General features: G+C 46.8%; 6 non-coding genes across 6 annotated transcripts; all 6 read right to left on the bottom strand.

The window, feature by feature from the left end:
- Nucleotides 1-1433: 1433 nt before the first annotated feature.
- On the bottom strand, nt 1434-1505 carry trnag-ucc (transfer RNA glycine (anticodon UCC)). The gene has a single exon. It is a non-coding gene; the product is annotated as a tRNA-Gly (tRNA).
- A 3621-nt stretch (nt 1506-5126) lies between these two features.
- On the bottom strand, nt 5127-5198 carry trnag-ucc (transfer RNA glycine (anticodon UCC)). Its single transcript has one exon. It is a non-coding gene; the product is annotated as a tRNA-Gly (tRNA).
- A 3618-nt stretch (nt 5199-8816) lies between these two features.
- On the bottom strand, nt 8817-8888 carry trnag-ucc (transfer RNA glycine (anticodon UCC)). Its single transcript has one exon. It is a non-coding gene; the product is annotated as a tRNA-Gly (tRNA).
- Nucleotides 8889-12497: 3609 nt separating this feature from the next.
- Nucleotides 12498-12569, bottom strand: trnag-ucc (transfer RNA glycine (anticodon UCC)). The gene has a single exon. It is a non-coding gene; the product is annotated as a tRNA-Gly (tRNA).
- Nucleotides 12570-16179: 3610 nt separating this feature from the next.
- Nucleotides 16180-16251, bottom strand: trnag-ucc (transfer RNA glycine (anticodon UCC)). Its single transcript has one exon. It is a non-coding gene; the product is annotated as a tRNA-Gly (tRNA).
- Nucleotides 16252-19862: 3611 nt separating this feature from the next.
- trnag-ucc (transfer RNA glycine (anticodon UCC)) lies at nt 19863-19934 on the bottom strand. Its single transcript has one exon. It is a non-coding gene; the product is annotated as a tRNA-Gly (tRNA).
- Nucleotides 19935-23496: the final 3562 nt, after the last annotated feature.

Genomic DNA, 23496 nt, shown 5'->3' with positions numbered 1-23496 from the left:
GAGTGTACTGGGGTATCAATTTGTGAGAATGTGCGTGAGTGGCTGTGAATGTGGAAGTGTTTGAGTGAGTTTATGAGAGAGAGCTTGTGTTTGAGAGAGGGTATGCATGTGTGTGTGGGTCGGTAGGAGTGTGCTTTTGTGTGTGTGCGTGTACTTGTGTAGTGTCCGTGAAATAGTATACAGTGCAGTGTTGTCACGTGTCGTGTGACATGAACCAAAGTGCCCAGTTAAAGTCATCCCCATGGGTACCGAACTTGACTATCAGCCTCTGCTTGGCCACTTTGCATTGTTGGCTGTCCCATAGTCTGCCTTGGAGGATTGTCACCCAGGGGTCCGAGACCGAAAGGCACAGAGCGCTGAAGTGCTCTCCGACTGGGAGGCTAGAACCAGTCTGACTCAAGATTGGGACACAGACAGACTTTAACCTCACACCTTTAATGTATTGTCTGAGCTGAGATGGCATCTCTTGTTAGACAACCTGAAGTTATCTCGACAACGTACCTTTGAAAAGGTTCTGAGGTTCTTATATTAAAGAACGGAAACTAGTAAACCCATTATAAAAGATGAAAGGCTTAACCTAAATGTGTTTAATATATCATTTCAGCTGCATTAAACTGTAATCCTTTTGCTATAAATACTGCGTCTTATGGTCCTTCTTATCATCAGGTTGATCTACATCGGATACACTCCATCCATTCTTTATCCTTCAAAGAAAATCAGTCACCTTCATCAGACACTACCTTCCCTTAACAAATCCATGATGACTATCTCGGATGATGACGTGGAGGAGCCTGTGGTGGACTGGGGAGGACAAAGTTCAAAATCACACAATACCAGGTTATCGTCCAAGTAGCTTTCGGAGCACTCCTAAAACTAGTGCTTCCAAGTAAAGCTGTTGGACTGTAATCTGGTGTTGTGTGATTTTTAACTTTATCCTGGATTAAACTTTCACTCACTGTGTGGTCACTTCTATCATCTCTCAGAGTTTTATCGAATCATTTTCTCATACTGGAAATATAAAAGCAGCTGGTGTCCACTCCTCCTATTTCTGACCTGCACCTAAAACAATAACATCACCGATTCGATATGAGAAATAACGTTGTTTGGATATTTGTGAACTGTCCACCCACATTTCACTTGATATTAGGCTGTAGTTCACAAAAAACAAAATGAGAGTAATGTTGAAATGAGTGAAATCCGGAAACATTTCTTTCGAAATAAGATGGAAAACCAAGGAATTCTGCCATGACTCGTGTTTCTTTGAACCGTGTTCGACTTGACTCCTTAATCCTCCTGGGGACATCCTCAACTTCAAAGTTGTGTCTGCACTCCAGAGGTCTGGCAGACTCAATGTGATGTGCAGACGGAGGTGTTTCATTCCCACTGAATCGATCGGCTCTTTTGGTTGTGGAGTGGTGTTAAAATGCACTGCTTGCGATGGTCGGGAATCGAACCCGGGTCAACTGCTTGGAAGGCAGCTATGCTCACCACTATACCACCATCGCTACAGGCGGAAGCGCTCCAGAAATCAGCTGATGTGCCATAATAGTTCTTGACTCGAAATTTCGTTGTTGTTTTGTTGGAAATTTTGCAGTGAAATATTAGAATTGAGAAGTCATCAAAGACCGAGTTTTACTGAGTGGATCGGTCTCCTGATGCCCCGCCTCACTTTTTAATACACACAAAGCAGCATTTCGGATTTCTCATCATCTGAAATCAATCAATTACAGAAATAGCACGAAAATCCCAGGGCAACCCTGGAACGATCACACAATTAAAACTTGTCAAGTTCTCAGAAAGGTTCACCGGACCGAAACGTGAACTCTGATTTCTCTTCATACAGCTTTACCACCGACTTCGGGTTTGGTTTCTGATTTACAGCGTAGACATAGTCATCGAGATAGAGATGTGCAGCTCGGAAACAGACCCTTCGGTCCAACCTGCCCATGCCGACCAGATATCCCAACCCAATCTAGTCCCACCTGCCAGCACCCGGCCCATATCCTTCCAAACCCTTCCTATTCATATACCCATCCAAATGCCTGGAAAATGTTGCAATTGTACCAGCCTCCGCCACTTCCTCTGGCAGCTCATTCCACACACGTACCACCCTCTGGATGAAAGCGTTGACCCTTTGGTCGCTTTTATATCTTTCGCCTCTCACACTAAACCTATGCCCTCTAGTTCTGGACTCCCCGACCCCAGGGAAAAGACTTTGTCTATTTATCCTATCCATGCCCCACATAATTCTGCAGTTCTTTCAGTTTCTAAAACTTCTCAAGAGTTTTCTTAGAAAACAAAAACGGCAAAAACAGAGGAACCATTAGACTGAGGCCACGCTGCAGTAATTGTGGAGAGGAGGGAATTCCGGGTAACAGTTCGGGAAGCAGAACCCTCTCGAGGAATATGTATTAATTTGAAGTTCGATCCCGTTGATAGATTTGCAGGTTTCTCTTTTACTTTGTAGAAGAGGGGGAGGTGTCAGTCAGCAGTAAGGGGTTTTCACAGGAGGGCATGATTTGGAGATGCCAGTGTTGGACTGGGGTATAGAAAGTTAAAAATCACACAACACCAGGTTATAGACCAACAGGTTTAATTGGAAGCACTAACTTTCGGAGCGCTGCTCCTTCATCAGGTGGTTGTCCGAAATCTAGAGCTTCCAATTAAATCTGTTGGACTATAACCTGGTGTTGTGTGATGTTTAACTTCACAGCAAGGGGTAGTCATGGGCAGCTGTTTAGTGAAGGTCGCTTCCACTGATGTGGGAAGGCAGTGCACGCAAAACCCTCCCTGCCCTAGATAGGTAACCTGAACCAAGATGGGCTTTCCAAGGTCAGGGGGTGCAGAGTGCTGAGGCCGCTGTCATCATTTAGTTCCCATGGGTCCCAAGTCCTTGGGATGCCGTGGCGCCTTAATGATGAATGGGATTGTGTGCAACCGAGACAGGGTCGTGGCAGAACAGTGTCGAGAGTGTGTTGCTGGAAACGCACAGCAGGGAAATCGATGTTTCGGGCTCCAGCATCTACAGACCTCCCTGTCTCCGAGCAGAACAGTGTTATCCGCTCAGGTTTAAGCAGAACGTCCGCAGCTACTCCTGTGGTTCCAACGAAACACAAAGCGCTATCCGGGAAGGCAAACGTAGGGGGTGGGGTCAGCAAGCACAGCGTAGGGTGATCCCGGTTCGTGAGGGGAAAAAGAAAACGTAGTGCGGTGAAATTGACATAGGAAGTGAAATTGACAAAGGACGTGAAATTGACATTGTCAGAGCAAACCTGCGCAGGAAGGAGGTAGAGCGTCATGGAGGGGCGGTGGGCAAGATGGAAAGGACGGGGTCAAGGGAGGGCACAGACGGCTGTGTAAGGGCATGAGCAAGTGTTACCCTTCATGGTGTCGTGGGGGGATGAAGGTCGGGTCTGCAGGCAATGATAGTCTCCAGCTGAGAGTCGTGAGAACCCGGAATCAGTGTGTGTGGGGGGGGCGGGGGGGACTGTGTGTGTGTGTGTGTGTGTATATGTGTGTGTGTGTGTGTGTGTGTGTCTGCGTGTGTGGGTGCATGCGTGTGTGTGTGGCTGCATGTGTGTGTGTGTGGGTGCATGTGTGGGTGTGTGTGGCTGTGTGTGTGTGTGTCTGTGTGTGTGTGTATGCATGTAGGGATATGCGGGTGTGTGAGAGTGTGTGTAGGTGCATGTGTGTGAGTGTACTGGGGTATCAATTTGTGAGAATGTGCGTGAGTGGCTGTGAATGTGGAAGTGTTTGAGTGAGTTTATGAGAGAGAGCTTGTGTTTGAGAGAGGGTATGCATGTGTGTGTGGGTCGGTAGGAGTGTGCTTTTGTGTGTGTGTGTGTACTTGTGTAGTGTCCGTGAAATAGTATACAGTGCAGTGTTGTCACGTGTCGTGTGACATGAACCAAAGTGCCCAGTTAAAGTCATCCCCATGGGTACCGAACTTGACTATCAGCCTCTGCTTGGCCACTTTGCATTGTTGGCTGTCCCATAGTCTGCCTTGGAGGATTGTCACCCAGGGGTCCGAGACCGAAAGGCACAGAGCGCTGAAGTGCTCTCCGACTGGGATGCCACAACCAGTCTGACTCAAGATTGGGACACAGACAGACTTTAACCTCACACCTTTAATGCATTGTCTGAGCTGAGATGGCATCTCTTGTTAGACAACCTGAAGTTATCTCGACAACGTAACTTTGAAAAGGTTCTGAGGTTCTTATATTAAAGAACGGAAACTAGTAAACCCATTATAAAAGATGAAAGGCTTAACCTAAATGTGTTTAATATATCATTTCAGCTGCATTAAACTGTAATCCTTTTGCTATAAATACTGCGTCTTATGGTCCTTCTTATCATCAGGTTGATCTACATCGGATACACTCCATCCATTCTTTATCCTTCAAAGAAAATCAGTCACCTTCATCAGACACTACCTTCCCTTAACAAATCCATGATGACGATATCGGATGATGACGTGGAGGAGCCTGTGGTGGACTGGGGAGGACAAAGTTCAAAATCACACAATACCAGGTTATCGTCAAAGTAGCTTTCGGAGCACTCCTAAAACTAGTGCTTCCAAGTAAAGCTGTTGGACTGTAATCTGGTTTTGTGTGATTTTTAACTTTATCCTGGATTAAACTTTCACTCACTGTGTGGTCACTTCTATCATCTCTCAGAGTTTTATCGAATCATTTTCTCATACTGGAAATATAAAAGCAGCTGGTGTCCACTCCTCCTATTTCTGACCTGCACCTAAAACAATAACATCACCGATTCGATATGAGAAATAACGTTGTTTGGATATTTGTGAACTGTCCACCCACATTTCACTTGATATTAGGCTGTAGTTCACAAAAAACAAAATGAGAGTAATGTTGAAATGAGTGAAATCCGGAAACATTTCTTTCGAAATAAGATGGAAAACCAAGGAATTCTGCCATGACTCGTATTTCTTTGAACCGTGCTCGACTTGACTCCTTCATCCTCCTGGGGACATCCTCAACTTCAAAGTTGTGTCTGCACTCCAGAGGTCTGGCAGACTCAATGTGATGTGCAGACGGAGGTGTTTCATTCCCACTGAATCGATCGGCTCTTTTGGTTGTGGAGTGGTGTTAAAATGCACTGCTTGCGATGGCCGGGATTCGAACCCGGGTCAACTGCTTGGAAGGCAGCTATGCTCACCACTATACCACCATCGCTACAGGCTGCCGCGCCCTAGAAATCAGCTGATGTGCCATAATAGTTCTTGACTCGAAATTTCGTTGTTGTTTTGTTGGAAATTTTGCAGTGAAATATTAGAATTGAGAAGTCATCAAAGACCGAGTTTTACTGAGTGGATCGGTCTCCTGATGCCCCGCCTCACTTTTTAATACACACAAAGCAGCATTTCGGATTTCTCATCATCTGAAATCAATCAATAACAGAAATAGCACGAAAATCCCAGGCCAACCCTGGAACGATCACACAATTAAAACTTGTCAAGTTCTCAGAAAGGTTCACCGGACCGAAACGTGAACTCTGATTTCTCTTCATACAGCTTTACCACCGACTTCGGGTTTGGTTTCTGATTTACAGCGTAGACATAGTCATCGAGATAGAGATGTGCAGCTCGGAAACAGACCCTTCGGTCCAACCTGCCCATGCCGACCAGATATCCCAACCCAATCTAGTCCCACCTGCCAGCACCCGGCCCATATCCTTCCAAACCCTTCCTATTCATATACCCATCCAAATGCCTGGAAAATGTTGCAATTGTACCAGCCTCCGCCACTTCCTCTGGCAGCTCATTCCACACACGTACCACCCTCTGGATGAAAGCGTTGACCCTTTGGTCGCTTTTATATCTTTCGCCTCTCACACTAAACCTATGCCCTCTAGTTCTGGACTCCCCGACCCCAGGGAAAAGACTTTGTCTATTTATCCTATCCATGCCCCACGTAATTCTGCAGTTCTTTCAGTTTCTAAAACTTCTCAAGAGTTTTCTTAGAAAACAAAAACGGCAAAAACAGAGGAACCATTAGACTGAGGCCACGCTGCAGTAATTGTGGAGAGGAGGGAATTCCGGGTAACAGTTCGGGAAGCAGAACCCTCTCGAGGAATATGTATTAATTTGAAGTTCGATCCCGTTGATAGATTTGCAGGTTTCTCTTTTACTTTGTAGAAGAGGGGGAGGTGTCAGTCAGCAGTAAGGGGTTTTCACAGGAGGGCATGATTTGGAGATGCCAGTGTTGGACTGGGGTATAGAAAGTTAAAATCACACAACACCAGGTTATAGACCAACAGGTTTAATTGGAAGCACTAACTTTCGGAGCGCTGCTCCTTCATCAGGTGGTTGTCCGAAATCTAGAGCTTCCAATTAAATCTGTTGGACTATAACCTGGTGTTGTGTGATGTTTAACTTCACAGCAAGGGGTAGTCATGGGCAGCTGTTTAGTGAAGGTCGCTTCCACTGATGTGGGAAGGCAGTGCACGCAAAACCCTCCCTGCCCTAGATAGGTAACCCGAACCAAGATGGGCTTTCCAAGGTCAGGGGGTGCAGAGTGCTGAGGCCGCTGTCATCATTTAGTTCCCATGGGTCCCAAGTCCTTGGGATGCCGTGGCGCCTTAATGATGAATGGGATTGTGTGCAACCGAGACAGGGTCGTGGCAGAACAGTGTCGAGAGTGTGTTGCTGAAAACGCACAGCAGGGAAATCGATGTTTCGGGCTCCAGCATCTACAGACCTCCCTGTCTCCGAGCAGAACAGTGTTATCCGCTCAGGTTTAAGCAGAACGTCCGCAGCTACTCCTGCGGTTCCAACGAAACACAAAGCGCTATCCGGGAAGGCAAACGTAGGGGGTGGGGTCAGCAAGCACAGCGTAGGGTGATCCCGGTTCGTGAGGGGAAAAAGAAAACGTAGTGCGGTGAAATTGACATAGGAAGTGAAATTGACAAAGGACGTGAAATTGACATTGTCAGAGCAAACCTGCGCAGGAAGGAGGTAGAGCGTCATGGAGGGGCGGTGGGCAAGATGGAAAGGACGGGGTCAAGGGAGGGCACAGACGGCTGTGTAAGGGCATGAGCAAGTGTTACCCTTCATGGTGTCGTGGGGGGATGAAGGTCGGGTCTGCAGGCAATGATAGTCTCCAGCTGAGAGTCGTGAGAACCCGGAATCAGTGTGTGTGGGGGGGGGGGCGGGGGGGACTGTGTGTGTGTGTGTGTGTATATGTGTGTGTGTGTGTGTGTGTGTCTGCGTGTGTGGGTGCATGCGTGTGTGTGTGGCTGCATGTGTGTGTGTGTGGGTGCATGTGTGGGTGTGTGTGGCTGTGTGTGTGTGTGTCTGTGTGTGTGTGTATGCATGTAGGGATATGCGGGTGTGTGAGAGTGTGTGTAGGTGCATGTGTGTGAGTGTACTGGGGTATCAATTTGTGAGAATGTGCGTGAGTGGCTGTGAATGTGGAAGTGTTTGAGTGAGTTTATGAGAGAGAGCTTGTGTTTGAGAGAGGGTATGCATGTGTGTGTGGGTCGGTAGGAGTGTGCTTTTGTGTGTGTGCGTGTACTTGTGTAGTGTCCGTGAAAAAGTATACAGTGCAGTGTTGTCACGTGTCGTGTGACATGAACCAAGTGCCCAGTTAAAGTCATCCCCATGGGTACCGAACTTGACTATCAGCCTCTGCTTGGCCACTTTGCATTGTTGGCTGTCCCATAGTCTGCCTTGGAGGATTGTCACCCAGGGGTCCGAGACCGAAAGGCACAGAGCGCTGAAGTGCTCTCCGACTGGGAGGCTAGAACCAGTCTGACTCAAGATTGGGACACAGACAGACTTTAACCTCACACCTTTAATGCATTGTCTGAGCTGAGATGGCATCTCTTGTTAGACAACCTGAAGTTATCTCGACAACGTAACTTTGAAAAGGTTCTGAGGTTCTTATATTAAAGAACGGAAACTAGTAAACCCATTATAAAAGATGAAAGGCTTAACCTAAATGTGTTTAATATATCATTTCAGCTGCATTAAACTGTAATCCTTTTGCTATAAATACTGCGTCTTATGGTCCTTCTTATCATCAGGTTGATCTACATCGGATACACTCCATCCATTCTTTATCCTTCAAAGAAAATCAGTCACCTTCATCAGACACTACCTTCCCTTAACAAATCCATGATGACGATATCGGATGATGACGTGGAGGAGCCTGTGGTGGACTGGGGAGGACAAAGTTCAAAATCACACAATACCAGGTTATCGTCCAAGTAGCTTTCGGAGCACTCCTAAAACTAGTGCTTCCAAGTAAAGCTGTTGGACTGTAATCTGGTGTTGTGTGATTTTTAACTTTATCCTGGATTAAACTTTCACTCACTGTGTGGTCACTTCTATCATCTCTCAGAGTTTTATCGAATCATTTTCTCATACTGGAAATATAAAAGCAGCTGGTGTCCACTCCTCCTATTTCTGACCTGCACCTAAAACAATAACATCACCGATTCGATATGAGAAATAACGTTGTTTGGATATTTGTGAACTGTCCACCCACATTTCACTTGATATTAGGCTGTAGTTCACAAAAAACAAAATGAGAGTAATGTTGAAATGAGTGAAAACCGGAAACATTTCTTTCGAAATAAGATGGAAAACCAAGGAATTCTGCCATGACTCGTGTTTCTTTGAACCGTGTTCGACTTGACTCCTTAATCCTCCTGGGGACATCCTCAACTTCAAAGTTGTGTCTGCACTCCAGAGGTCTGGCAGACTCAATGTGATGTGCAGACGGAGCTGTTTCATTCCCACTGAATCGATCGGCTCTTTTGGTTGTGGAGTGGTGTTAAAATGCACTGCTTGCGATGGCCGGGAATCGAACCCGGGTCAACTGCTTGGAAGGCAGCTATGCTCACCACTACACCACCATCGCTACAGGCTGAAGCGCTCTAGAAATCAGCTGATGTGCCATAATAGTTCTTGACTCGAAATTTCGTTGTTGTTTTGTTGGAAATTTTGCAGTGAAATATTAGAATTGAGAAGTCATCAAAGACCGAGTTTTACTGAGTGGATCGGTCTCCTGATGCCCCGCCTCACTTTTTAATACACACAAAGCAGCATTTCGGATTTCTCATCATCTGAAATCAATCAATAACAGAAATAGCACGAAAATCCCAGGGCAACCCTGGAACGATCACACAATTAAAACTTGTCAAGTTCTCAGAAAGGTTCACCGGACCGAAACGTGAACTCTGATTTCTCTTCATACAGCTTTACCACCGACTTCGGGTTTGGTTTCTGATTTACAGCGTAGACATAGTCATCGAGATAGAGATGTGCAGCTCGGAAACAGACCCTTCGGTCCAACCTGCCCATGCCGACCAGATATCCCAACCCAATCTAGTCCCACCTGCCAGCACCCGGCCCATATCCTTCCAAACCCTTCCTATTCATATACCCATCCAAATGCCTGGAAAATGTTGCAATTGTACCAGCCTCCGCCACTTCCTCTGGCAGCTCATTCCACACACGTACCACCCTCTGGATGAAAGCGTTGACCCTTTGGTCGCTTTTATATCTTTCGCCTCTCACACTAAACCTATGCCCTCTAGTTCTGGACTCCCCGACCCCAGGGAAAAGACTTTGTCTATTTATCCTATCCATGCCCCACGTAATTCTGCAGTTCTTTCAGTTTCTAAAACTTCTCAAGAGTTTTCTTAGAAAACAAAAACGGCAAAAACAGAGGAACCATTAGACTGAGGCCACGCTGCAGTAATTGTGGAGAGGAGGGAATTCCGGGTAACAGTTCGGGAAGCAGAACCCTCTCGAGGAATATGTATTAATTTGAAGTTCGATCCCGTTGATAGATTTGCAGGTTTCTCTTTTACTTTGTAGAAGAGGGGGAGGTGTCAGTCAGCAGTAAGGGGTTTTCACAGGAGGGCATGATTTGGAGATGCCAGTGTTGGACTCGGGTATAGAAAGTTAAAAATCACACAACACCAGGTTATAGACCAACAGGTTTAATTGGAAGCACTAGCTTTCGGAGCGCTGCTCCTTCATCAGGTGGTTGTCCGAAATCTAGAGCTTCCAATTAAATCTGTTGGACTATAACCTGGTGTTGTGTGATGTTTAACTTCACAGCAAGGGGTAGTCATGGGCAGCTGTTTAGTGAAGGTCGCTTCCACTGATGTGGGAAGGCAGTGCACGCAAAACCCTCCCTGCCCTAGATAGGTAACCTGAACCAAGATGGGCTTTCCAAGGTCAGGGGGTGCAGAGTGCTGAGGCCGCTGTCATCATTTAGTTCCCATGGGTCCCAAGTCCTTGGGATGCCGTGGCGCCTTAATGATGAATGGGATTGTGTGCAACCGAGACAGGGTCGTGGCAGAACAGTGTCGAGAGTGTGTTGCTGGAAACGCACAGCAGGGAAATCGATGTTTCGGGCTCCAGCATCTACAGACCTCCCTGTCTCCGAGCAGAACAGTGTTATCCGCTCAGGTTTAAGCAGAACGTCCGCAGCTACTCCTGCGGTTCCAACGAAACACAAAGCGCTATCCGGGAAGGCAAACGTAGGGGGTGGGGTCAGCAAGCACAGCGTAGGGTGATCCCGGTTCGTGAGGGGAAAAAGAAAACGTAGTGCGGTGAAATTGACATAGGAAGTGAAATTGACAAAGGACGTGAAATTGACATTGTCAGAGCAAACCTGCGCAGGAAGGAGGTAGAGCGTCATGGAGGGGCGGTGGGCAAGATGGAAAGGACGGGGTCAAGGGAGGGCACAGACGGCTGTGTAAGGGCATGAGCAAGTGTTAACCTTCATGGTGTCGTGGGGGGATGAAGGTCGGGTCTGCAGGCAATGATAGTCTCCAGCTGAGAGTCGTGAGAACCCGGAATCAGTGTGTGTGGGGGGGGCGGGGGGGACTGTGTGTGTGTATATGTGTGTGTGTGTGTGTGTGTGTCTGCGTGTGTGGGTGCATGCGTGTGTGTGTGGCTGCATGTGTGTGTGTGTGGGTGCATGTGTGGGTGTGTGTGGCTGTGTGTGTGTGTGTCTGTGTGTGTGTGTATGCATGTAGGGATATGCGGGTGTGTGAGAGTGTGTGTAGGTGCATGTGTGTGAGTGTACTGGGGTATCAATTTGTGAGAATGTGCGTGAGTGGCTGTGAATGTGGAAGTGTTTGAGTGAGTTTATGAGAGAGAGCTTGTGTTTGAGAGAGGGTATGCATGTGTGTGTGGGTCGGTAGGAGTGTGCTTTTGTGTGTGTGCGTGTACTTGTGTAGTGTCCGTGAAATAGTATACAGTGCAGTGTTGTCACGTGTCGTGTGACATGAACCAAAGTGCCCAGTTAAAGTCATCCCCATGGGTACCGAACTTGACTATCAGCCTCTGCTTGGCCACTTTGCATTGTTGGCTGTCCCATAGTCTGCCTTGGAGGATTGTCACCCAGGGGTCCGAGACCGAAAGGCACAGAGCGCTGAAGTGCTCTCCGACTGGGAGGCTAGAACCAGTCTGACTCAAGATTGGGACACAGACAGACTTTAACCTCACACCTTTAATGCATTGTCTGAGCTGAGATGGCATCTCTTGTTAGACAACCTGAAGTTATCTCGACAACGTAACTTTGAAAAGGTTCTGAGGTTCTTATATTAAAGAACGGAAACTAGTAAACCCATTATAAAAGATGAAAGGGTTAACCTAAATGTGTTTAATATATCATTTCAGCTGCATTAAACTGTAATCCTTTTGCTATAAATACTGCGTCTTATGGTCCTTCTTATCATCAGGTTGATCTACATCGGATACACTCCATCCATTCTTTATCCTTCAAAGAAAATCAGTCACCTTCATCAGACACTACCTTCCCTTAACAAATCCATGATGACGATATCGGATGATGACGTGGAGGAGCCTGTGGTGGACTGGGGAGGACAAAGTTCAAAATCACACAATACCAGGTTATCGTCCAAGTAGCTTTCGGAGCACTCCTAAAACTAGTGCTTCCAAGTAAAGCTGTTGGACTGTAATCTGGTGTTGTGTGATTTTTAACTTTATCCTGGATTAAACTTTCACTCACTGTGTGGTCACTTCTATCATCTCTCAGAGTTTTATCGAATCATTTTCTCATACTGGAAATATAAAAGCAGCTGGTGTCCACTCCTCCTATTTCTGACCTGCACATAAAACAATAACATCACCGATTCGATATGAGAAATAACGTTGTTTGGATATTTGTGAACTGTCCACCCACATTTCACTTGATATTAGGCTGTAGTTCACAAAAAACAAAATGAGAGTAATGTTGAAATGAGTGAAATCCGGAAACATTTCTTTCGAAATAAGATGGAAAACCAAGGAATTCTGCCATGACTCGTGTTTCTTTGAACCGTGTTCGACTTGACTCCTTAATCCTCCTGGGGACATCCTCAACTTCAAAGTTGTGTCTGCACTCCAGAGGTCTGGCAGACTCAATGTGATGTGCAGACGGAGCTGTTTCATTCCCACTGAATCGATCGGCTCTTTTGGTTGTGGAGTGGTGTTAAAATGCACTGCTTGCAATGGCCGGGAATCGAACCCGGGTCAACTGCTTGGAAGGCAGCTATGCTCACCACTATACCACCATCGCTACAGGCTGAAGCGCTCTAGAAATCAGCTGATGTGCCATAATAGTTCTTGACTCGAAATTTCGTTGTTGTTTTGTTGGAAATTTTGCAGTGAAATATTAGAATTGAGAAGTCATCAAAGACCGAGTTTTACTGAGTGGATCGGTCTCCTGATGCCCCGCCTCACTTTTTAATACACACAAAGCAGCATTTCGGATTTCTCATCATCTGAAATCAATCAATAACAGAAATAGCACGAAAATCCCAGGGCAACCCTGGAACGATCACACAATTAAAACTTGTCAAGTTCTCAGAAAGGTTCACCGGACCGAAACGTGAACTCTGATTTCTCTTCATACAGCTTTACCACCGACTTCGGGTTTGGTTTCTGATTTACAGCGTAGACATAGTCATCGAGATAGAGATGTGCAGCTCGGAAACAGACCCTTCGGTCCAACCTGCCCATGCCGACCAGATATCCCAACCCAATCTAGTCCCACCTGCCAGCACCCGGCCCATATCCTTCCAAACCCTTCCTATTCATATACCCATCCAAATGCCTGGAAAATGTTGCAATTGTACCAGCCTCCGCCACTTCCTCTGGCAGCTCATTCCACACACGTACCACCCTCTGGATGAAAGCGTTGACCCTTTGGTCGCTTTTATATCTTTCGCCTCTCACACTAAACCTATGCCCTCTAGTTCTGGACTCCCCGACCCCAGGGAAAAGACTTTGTCTATTTATCCTATCCATGCCCCACGTAATTCTGCAGTTCTTTCAGTTTCTAAAACTTCTCAAGAGTTTTCTTAGAAAACAAAAACGGCAAAAACAGAGGAACCATTAGACTGAGGCCACGCTGCAGTAATTGTGGAGAGGAGGGAATTCCGGGTAACAGTTCGGGAAGCAGAACCCTCTCGAGGAATATGTATTAATTTGAAGTTCGATCCCGTTGATAGATTTGCAGGTTTCTCTTTTACTTTGTAGAAGAGGGGGAGGTGTCAGTCAGCAGTAAGGGGTTTTCACAGGAGGGCATGATTTGGAGATGCCAGTGTTGGACTGGGGTATAGCAAGTTAAAAATCACACAACACCAGGTTATAGACCAACAGGTTTAATTGGAAGCACTAGCTTTCGGAGCGCTGCTCCTTCATCAGGTGGTTGTCCGAAATCTAGAGCTTCCAATTAAATCTGTTGGACTATAACCTGGTGTCGTGTGATGTTTAACTTCACAGCAAGGGGTAGTCATGGGCAGCTGTTTCGTGAAGGTCGCTTCCACTGATGTGGGAAGGCAGTGCACGCAAAACCCTCCCTGCCCTAGATAGGTAACCTGAACCAAGATGGGCTTTCCAAGGTCAGGGGGTGCAGAGTGCTGAGGCCGCTGTCATCATTTAGTTCCCATGGGTCCCAAGTCCTTGGGATGCCGTGGCGCCTTAATGATGAATGGGATTGTGTGCAACCGAGACAGGGTCGTGGCAGAACAGTGTCGAGAGTGTGTTGCTGGAAACGCACAGCAGGGAAATCGATGTTTCGGGCTCCAGCATCTACAGACCTCCCTGTCTCCGAGCAGAACAGTGTTATCCGCTCAGGTTTAAGCAGAACGTCCGCAGCTACTCCTGCGGTTCCAACGAAACACAAAGCGCTATCCGGGAAGGCAAACGTAGGGGGTGGGGTCAGCAAGCACAGCGTAGGGTGATCCCGGTTCGTGAGGGGAAAAAGAAAACGTAGTGCGGTGAAATTGACATAGGAAGTGAAATTGACAAAGGACGTGAAATTGACATTGTCAGAGCAAACCTGCGCAGGAAGGAGGTAGAGCGTCATGGAGGGGCGGTGGGCAAGATGGAAAGGACGGGGTCAAGGGAGGGCACAGACGGCTGTGTAAGGGCATGAGCAAGTGTTACCCTTCATGGTGTCGTGGGGGGATGAAGGTCGGGTCTGCAGGCAATGATAGTCTCCAGCTGAGAGTCGTGAGAACCCGGAATCAGTGTGTGTGGGGGGGGCGGGGGGGACTGTGTGTGTGTGTGTGTGTGTGTATATGTGTGTGTGTGTGTCTGCGTGTGTGGGTGCATGCGTGTGTGTGTGGCTGCATGTGTGTGTGTGGGTGCATGTGTGGGTGTGTGTGGCTGTGTGTGTGTGTGTCTGTGTGTGTGTGTATGCATGTAGGGATATGCGGGTGTGTGAGAGTGTGTGTAGGTGCATGTGTGTGAGTGTACTGGGGTATCAATTTGTGAGAATGTGCGTGAGTGGCTGTGAATGTGGAAGTGTTTGAGTGAGTTTATGAGAGAGAGCTTGTGTTTGAGAGAGGGTATGCATGTGTGTGTGGGTTGGTAGGAGTGTGCTTTTGTGTGTGTGCGTGTACTTGTGTAGTGTCCGTGAAATAGTATACAGTGCAGTGTTGTCACGTGTCGTGTGACATGAACCAAAGTGCCCAGTTAAAGTCATCCCCATGGGTACCGAACTTGACTATCAGCCTCTGCTTGGCCACTTTGCATTGTTGGCTGTCCCATAGTCTGCCTTGGAGGATTGAACCCAGGGGTCCGAGACCGAAAGGCACAGAGCGCTGAAGTGCTCTCCGACTGGGAGGCTAGAACCAGTCTGACTCAAGATTGGGACACAGACAGACTTTAACCTCACACCTTTAATGCATTGTCTGAGCTGAGATGGCATCTCTTGTTAGACAACCTGAAGTTATCTCGACAACGTAACTTTGAAAAGGTTCTGAGGTTCTTATATTAAAGAACGGAAACTAGTAAACCCATTATAAAAGATGAAAGGCTTAACCTAAATGTGTTTAATATATCATTTCAGCTGCATTAAACTGTAATCCTTTTGCTATAAATACTGCGTCTTATGGTCCTTCTTATCATCAGGTTGATCTACATCGGATACACTCCATCCATTCTTTATCCTTCAAAGAAAATCAGTCACCTTCATCAGACACTACCTTCCCTTAACAAATCCATGATGACGATCTCGGATGATGACGTGGAGGAGCCTGTGGTGGACTGGGGAGGACAAAGTTCAAAATCACACAATACCAGGTTATCGTCCAAGTAGCTTTCGGAGCACTTCTAAAACTTGTGCTTCCAAGTAAAGCTGTTGGACTGTAATCTGGTGTTGTGTGATTTTTAACTTTATCCTGGATTAAACTTTCACTCACTGTGTGGTCACTTCTATCATCTCTCAGAGTTTTATCGAATCATTTTCTCATACTGGAAATATAAAAGCAGCTGGTGTCCACTCCTCCTATTTCTGACCTGCACCTAAAACAATAACATTACCGATTCGATATGAGAAATAACGTTGTTTGGATATTTGTGAACTGTCCACCCACATTTCACTTGATATTAGGCTGTAGTTCACAAAAAACAAAATGAGAGTAATGTTGAAATGAGTGAAATCCGGAAACATTTCTTTCGAAATAAGATGGAAAACCAAGGAATTCTGCCATGACTCGTGTTTCTTTGAACCGTGTTCGACTTGACTCCTTAATCCTCCTGGGGACATCCTCAACTTCAAAGTTGTGTCTGCACTCCAGAGGTCTGGCAGACTCAATGTGATGTGCAGACGGAGGTGTTTCATTCCCACTGAATCGATCGGCTCTTTTGGTTGTGGAGTGGTGTTAAAATGCACTGCTTGCGATGGCCGGGAATCGAACCCGGGTCAACTGCTTGGAAGGCAGCTATGCTCACCACTATACCACCATCGCTACAGGCTGAAGCGCTCTAGAAATCAGCTGATGTGCCATAATAGTTCTTGACTCGAAATTTCGTTGTTGTTTTGTTGGAAATTTTGCAGTGAAATATTAGAATTGAGAAGTCATCAAAGACCGAGTTTTACTGAGTGGATCGGTCTCCTGATGCCCCGCCTCACTTTTTAATACACACAAAGCAGCATTTCGGATTTCTCATCATCTGAAATCAATCAATAACAGAAATAGCACGAAAATCCCAGGGCAACCCTGGAACGATCACACAAATAAAACTTGTCAAGTTCTCAGAAAGGTTCACCGGACCGAAACGTGAACTCTGATTTCTCTTCATACAGCTTTACCACCGACTTCGGGTTTGGTTTCTGATTTACAGCGTAGACATAGTCATCGAGATAGAGATGTGCAGCTCGGAAACAGACCCTTCGGTCCAACCTGCCCATGCCGACCAGATATCCCAACCCAATCTAGTCCCACCTGCCAGCACCCGGCCCATATCCTTCCAAACCCTTCCTATTCATATACCCATCCAAATGCCTGGAAAATGTTGCAATTGTACCAGCCTCCGCCACTTCCTCTGGCAGCTCATTCCACACACGTACCACCCTCTGGATGAAAGCGTTGACCCTTTGGTCGCTTTTATATCTTTCGCCTCTCACACTAAACCTATGCCCTCTAGTTCTGGACTCCCCGACCCCAGGGAAAAGACTTTGTCTATTTATCCTATCCATGCCCCACGTAATTCTGCAGTTCTTTCAGTTTCTAAAACTTCTCAAGAGTTTTCTTAGAAAACAAAAACGGCAAAAACAGAGGAACCATTAGACTGAGGCCACGCTGCAGTAATTGTGGAGAGGAGGGAATTCCGGGTAACAGTTCGGGAAGCAGAACCCTCTCGAGGAATATGTATTAATTTGAAGTTCGATCCCGTTGATAGATTTGCAGGTTTCTCTTTTACTTTGTAGAAGAGGGGGAGGTGTCAGTCAGCAGTAAGGGGTTTTCACAGGAGGGCATGATTTGGAGATGCCAGTGTTGGACTGGGTTATAGCAAGTTAAAAATCACACAACACCAGGTTATAGACCAACAGGTTTAATTGGAAGCACTAGCTTTCGGAGCGCTGCTCCTTCATCAGGTGGTTGTCCGAAATCTAGAGCTTCCAATTAAATCTGTTGGACTATAACCTGGTGTCGTGTGATGTTTAACTTCACAGCAAGGGGTAGTCATGGGCAGCTGTTTCGTGAAGGTCGCTTCCACTGATGTGGGAAGGCAGTGCACGCAAAACCCTCCCTGCCCTAGATAGGTAACCTGAACCAAGATGGGCTTTCCAAGGTCAGGGGGTGCAGAGTGCTGAGGCCGCTGTCATCATTTAGTTCCCATGGGTCCCAAGTCCTTGGGATGCCGTGGCGCCTTAATGATGAATGGGATTGTGTGCAACCGAGACAGGGTCGTGGCAGAACAGTGTCGAGAGTGTGTTGCTGGAAACGCACAGCAGGGAAATCGATGTTTCGGGCTCCAGCATCTACAGACCTCCCTGTCTCCGAGCAGAACAGTGTTATCCGCTCAGGTTTAAGCAGAACGTCCGCAGCTACTCCTGCGGTTCCAACGAAACACAAAGCGCTATCCGGGAAGGCAAACGTAGGGGGTGGGGTCAGCAAGCACAGCGTAGGGTGATCCCGGTTCGTGAGGGGAAAAAGAAAACGTAGTGCGGTGAAATTGACATAGGAAGTGAAATTGACAAAGGACGTGAAATTGACATTGTCAGAGCAAACCTGCGCAGGAAGGAGGTAGAGCGTCATGGAGGGGCGGTGGGCAAGATGGAAAGGACGGGGTCAAGGGAGGGCACAGACGGCTGTGTAAGGGCATGAGCAAGTGTTACCCTTCATGGTGTCGTGGGGGGATGAAGGTCGGGTCTGCAGGCAATGATAGTCTCCAGCTGAGAGTCGTGAGAACCCGGAATCAGTGTGTGTGGGGGGGGCGGGGGGGACTGTGTGTGTGTGTGTGTGTGTATATGTGTGTGTGTGTGTCTGCGTGTGTGGGTGCATGCGTGTGTGTGTGGCTGCATGTGTGTGTGTGTGGGTGCATGTGTGGGTGTGTGTGGCTGTGTGTGTGTGTGTCTGTGTGTGTGTGTATGCATGTAGGGATATGCGGGTGTGTGAGAGTGTGTGTAGGTGCATGTGTGTGAGTGTACTGGGGTATCAATTTGTGAGAATGTGCGTGAGTGGCTGTGAATGTGGAAGTGTTTGAGTGAGTTTATGAGAGAGAGCTTGTGTTTGAGAGAGGGTATGCATGTGTGTGTGGGTCGGTAGGAGTGTGCTTTTGTGTGTGTGCGTGTACTTGTGTAGTGTCCGTGAAATAGTATACAGTGCAGTGTTGTCACGTGTCGTGTGACATGAACCAAAGTGCCCAGTTAAAGTCATCCCCATGGGTACCGAACTTGACTATCAGCCTCTGCTTGGCCACTTTGCATTGTTGGCTGTCCCATAGTCTGCCTTGGAGGATTGTCACCCAGGGGTCCGAGACCGAAAGGCACAGAGCGCTGAAGTGCTCTCCGACTGGGAGGCTAGAACCAGTCTGACTCAAGATTGGGACACAGACAGACTTTAACCTCACACCTTTAATGCATTGTCTGAGCTGAGATGGCATCTCTTGTTAGACAACCTGAAGTTATCTCGACAACGTAACTTTGAAAAGGTTCTGAGGTTCTTATATTAAAGAACGGAAACTAGTAAACCCATTATAAAAGATGAAAGGCTTAACCTAAATGTGTTTAATATATCATTTCAGCTGCATTAAACTGTAATCCTTTTGCTATAAATACTGCGTCTTATGGTCCTTCTTATCATCAGGTTGATCTACATCGGATACACTCCATCCATTCTTTATCCTTCAAAGAAAATCAGTCACCTTCATCAGACACTACCTTCCCTTAACAAATCCATGATGACGATCTCGGATGATGACGTGGAGGAGCCTGTGGTGGACTGGGGAGGACAAAGTTCAAAATCACACAATACCAGGTTATCGTCCAAGTAGCTTTCGGAGCACTCCTAAAACTAGTGCTTCCAAGTAAAGCTGTTGGACTGTAATCTGGTGTTGTGTGATTTTTAACTTTATCCTGGATTAAACTTTCACTCACTGTGTGGTCACTTCTATCATCTCTCAGAGTTTTATCGAATCATTTTCTCATACTGGAAATATAAAAGCAGCTGGTGTCCACTCCTCCTATTTCTGACCTGCACATAAAACAATAACATCACCGATTCGATATGAGAAATAACGTTGTTTGGATATTTGTGAACTGTCCACCCACATTTCACTTGATATTAGGCTGTAGTTCACAAAAAACAAAATGAGAGTAATGTTGAAATGAGTGAAATCCGGAAACATTTCTTTCGAAATAAGATGGAAAACCAAGGAATTCTGCCATGACTCGTGTTTCTTTGAACCGTGTTCGACTTGACTCCTTAATCCTCCTGGGGACATCCTCAACTTCAAAGTTGTGTCTGCACTCCAGAGGTCTGGCAGACTCAATGTGATGTGCAGACGGAGCTGTTTCATTCCCACTGAATCGATCGGCTCTTTTGGTTGTGGAGTGGTGTTAAAATGCACTGCTTGCAATGGCCGGGAATCGAACCCGGGTCAACTGCTTGGAAGGCAGCTATGCTCACCACTATATCACCATCGCTACAGGCTGAAGCGCTCTAGAAATCAGCTGATGTGCCATAATAGTTCTTGACTCGAAATTTCGTTGTTGTTTTGTTGGAAATTTTGCAGTGAAATATTAGAATTGAGAAGTCATCAAAGACCGAGGTTTACTGAGTGGATCGGTCTCCTGATGCCCCGCCTCACTTTTTAATACACACAAAGCAGCATTTCGGATTTCTCATCATCTGAAATCAATCAATAACAGAAATAGCACGAAAATCCCAGGGCAACCCTGGAACGATCACACAATTAAAACTTGTCAAGTTCTCAGAAAGGTTCACCGGACCGAAACGTGAACTCTGATTTCTCTTCATACAGCTTTACCACCGACTTCGGGTTTGGTTTCTGATTTACAGCGTAGACATAGTCATCGAGATAGAGATGTGCAGCTCGGAAACAGACCCTTCGGTCCAACCTGCCCATGCCGACCAGATATCCCAACCCAATCTAGTCCCACCTGCCAGCACCCGGCCCATATCCTTCCAAACCCTTCCTATTCATATACCCATCCAAATGCCTGGAAAATGTTGCAATTGTACCAGCCTCCGCCACTTCCTCTGGCAGCTCATTCCACACACGTACCACCCTCTGGATGAAAGCGTTGACCCTTTGGTCGCTTTTATATCTTTCGCCTCTCACACTAAACCTATGCCCTCTAGTTCTGGACTCCCCGACCCCAGGGAAAAGACTTTGTCTATTTATCCTATCCATGCCCCACGTAATTCTGCAGTTCTTTCAGTTTCTAAAACTTCTCAAGAGTTTTCTTAGAAAACAAAAACGGCAAAAACAGAGGAACCATTAGACTGAGGCCACGCTGCAGTAATTGTGGAGAGGAGGGAATTCCGGGTAACAGTTCGGGAAGCAGAACCCTCTCGAGGAATATGTATTAATTTGAAGTTCGATCCCGTTGATAGATTTGCAGGTTTCTCTTTTACTTTGTAGAAGAGGGGGAGGTGTCAGTCAGCAGTAAGGGGTTTTCACAGGAGGGCATGATTTGGAGATGCCAGTGTTGGACTGGGTTATAGCAAGTTAAAAATCACACAACACCAGGTTATAGACCAACAGGTTTAATTGGAAGCACTAGCTTTCGGAGCGCTGCTCCTTCATCAGGTGGTTGTCCGAAATCTAGAGCTTCCAATTAAATCTGTTGGACTATAACCTGGTGTCGTGTGATGTTTAACTTCACAGCAAGGGGTAGTCATGGGCAGCTGTTTCGTGAAGGTCGCTTCCACTGATGTGGGAAGGCAGTGCACGCAAAACCCTCCCTGCCCTAGATAGGTAACCTGAACCAAGATGGGCTTTCCAAGGTCAGGGGGTGCAGAGTGCTGAGGCCGCTGTCATCATTTAGTTCCCATGGGTCCCAAGTCCTTGGGATGCCGTGGCGCCTTAATGATGAATGGGATTGTGTGCAACCGAGACAGGGTCGTGGCAGAACAGTGTCGAGAGTGTGTTGCTGGAAACGCACAGCAGGGAAATCGATGTTTCGGGCTCCAGCATCTACAGACCTCCCTGTCTCCGAGCAGAACAGTGTTATCCGCTCAGGTTTAAGCAGAACGTCCGCAGCTACTCCTGCGGTTCCAACGAAACACAAAGCGCTATCCGGGAAGGCAAACGTAGGGGGTGGGGTCAGCAAGCACAGCGTAGGGTGATCCCGGTTCGTGAGGGGAAAAAGAAAACGTAGTGCGGTGAAATTGACATAGGAAGTGAAATTGACAAAGGACGTGAAATTGACATTGTCAGAGCAAACCTGCGCAGGAAGGAGGTAGAGCGTCATGGAGGGGCGGTGGGCAAGATGGAAAGGACGGGGTCAAGGGAGGGCACAGACGGCTGTGTAAGGGCATGAGCAAGTGTTACCCTTCATGGTGTCGTGGGGGGATGAAGGTCGGGTCTGCAGGCAATGATAGTCTCCAGCTGAGAGTCGTGAGAACCCGGAATCAGTGTGTGTGGGGGGGGCGGGGGGGACTGTGTGTGTGTGTGTGTGTGTATATGTGTGTGTGTGTGACTGCGTGTGTGGGTGCATGCGTGTGTGTGTGGCTGCATGTGTGTGTGTGTGGGTGCATGTGTGGGTGTGTGTGGCTGTGTGTGTGTGTGTCTGTGTGTGTGTGTATGCATGTAGGGATATGCGGGTGTGTGAGAGTGTGTGTAGGTGCATGTGTGTGAGTGTACTGGGGTATCAATTTGTGAGAATGTGCGTGAGTGGCTGTGAATGTGGAAGTGTTTGAGTGAGTTTATGAGAGAGAGCTTGTGTTTGAGAGAGGGTATGCATGTGTGTGTGGGTTGGTAGGAGTGTGCTTTTGTGTGTGTGCGTGTACTTGTGTAGTGTCCGTGAAATAGTATACAGTGCAGTGTTGTCACGTGTCGTGTGACATGAACCAAAGTGCCCAGTTAAAGTCATCCCCATGGGTACCGAACTTGACTATCAGCCTCTGCTTGGCCACTTTGCATTGTTGGCTGTCCCATAGTCTGCCTTGGAGGATTGTCACCCAGGGGTCCGAGACCGAAAGGCACAGAGCGCTGAAGTGCTCTCCGACTGGGAGGCTAGAACCAGTCTGACTCAAGATTGGGACACAGACAGACTTTAACCTCACACCTTTAATGCATTGTCTGAGCTGAGATGGCATCTCTTGTTAGACAACCTGAAGTTATCTCGACAACGTAACTTTGAAAAGGTTCTGAGGTTCTTATATTAAAGAACGGAAACTAGTAAACCCATTATAAAAGATGAAAGGCTTAACCTAAATGTGTTTAATATATCATTTCAGCTGCATTAAACTGTAATCCTTTTGCTATAAATACTGCGTCTTATGGTCCTTCTTATCATCAGGTTGATCTACATCGGATACACTCCATCCATTCTTTATCCTTCAAAGAAAATCAGTCACCTTCATCAGACACTACCTTCCCTTAACAAATCCATGATGACGATCTCGGATGATGACGTGGAGGAGCCTGTGGTGGACTGGGGAGGACAAAGTTCAAAATCACACAATACCAGGTTATCGTCCAAGTAGCTTTCGGAGCACTTCTAAAACTTGTGCTTCCAAGTAAAGCTGTTGGACTGTAATCTGGTGTTGTGTGATTTTTAACTTTATCCTGGATTAAACTTTCACTCACTGTGTGGTCACTTCTATCATCTCTCAGAGTTTTATCGAATCATTTTCTCATACTGGAAATATAAAAGCAGCTGGTGTCCACTCCTCCTATTTCTGACCTGCACCTAAAACAATAACATTACCGATTCGATATGAGAAATAACGTTGTTTGGATATTTGTGAACTGTCCACCCACATTTCACTTGATATTAGGCTGTAGTTCACAAAAAACAAAATGAGAGTAATGTTGAAATGAGTGAAATCCGGAAACATTTCTTTCGAAATAAGATGGAAAACCAAGGAATTCTGCCATGACTCGTGTTTCTTTGAACCGTGTTCGACTTGACTCCTTAATCCTCCTGGGGACATCCTCAACTTCAAAGTTGTGTCTGCACTCCAGAGGTCTGGCAGACTCAATGTGATGTGCAGACGGAGGTGTTTCATTCCCAC

Source organism: Chiloscyllium punctatum, chromosome 15, assembly GCF_047496795.1.
Source record: "Chiloscyllium punctatum isolate Juve2018m chromosome 15, sChiPun1.3, whole genome shotgun sequence".
Classification (NCBI taxonomy): domain Eukaryota; kingdom Metazoa; phylum Chordata; class Chondrichthyes; order Orectolobiformes; family Hemiscylliidae; genus Chiloscyllium; species Chiloscyllium punctatum.
Note: the sequence above shows the minus strand (reverse complement) of the source record. Positions and strands in the feature narration are given on the sequence as shown.